Below are 300 nucleotides of genomic sequence, written 5' to 3'. Positions count from 1 at the left end.
CCCTCTCACTCCCACCCCCACCCCGGGCTGCGTTTCAGCTGTTGTTGAATTCTGTCCAGGCTGGATTCATCACAAGAGCCCTCAAGCGGCTGCAAACAAACAGAAAAAACAGGGAGCAGGAGCGCGCAGAGCGATCGATCGGCGCTGGGGGGGCCTGAGGCCCTTTGGCAACGCCAGACCAGCCTCAAATTCCTCACTTCCAAGAGAAAAGGAGCTGGGGATGAGCGGCAGGAAGAGGGGGATGGAAAGCACAAGAGCCACCAGGCGCTGGACCATGGCGGCGGAGCCCCCGGGCACGGG

This window comes from Geospiza fortis, unplaced genomic scaffold (assembly GCF_000277835.1).
Source record: "Geospiza fortis unplaced genomic scaffold, GeoFor_1.0 scaffold432, whole genome shotgun sequence".
NCBI lineage: Eukaryota > Metazoa > Chordata > Aves > Passeriformes > Thraupidae > Geospiza > Geospiza fortis.
This window is presented reverse-complemented; position numbering follows the sequence as displayed.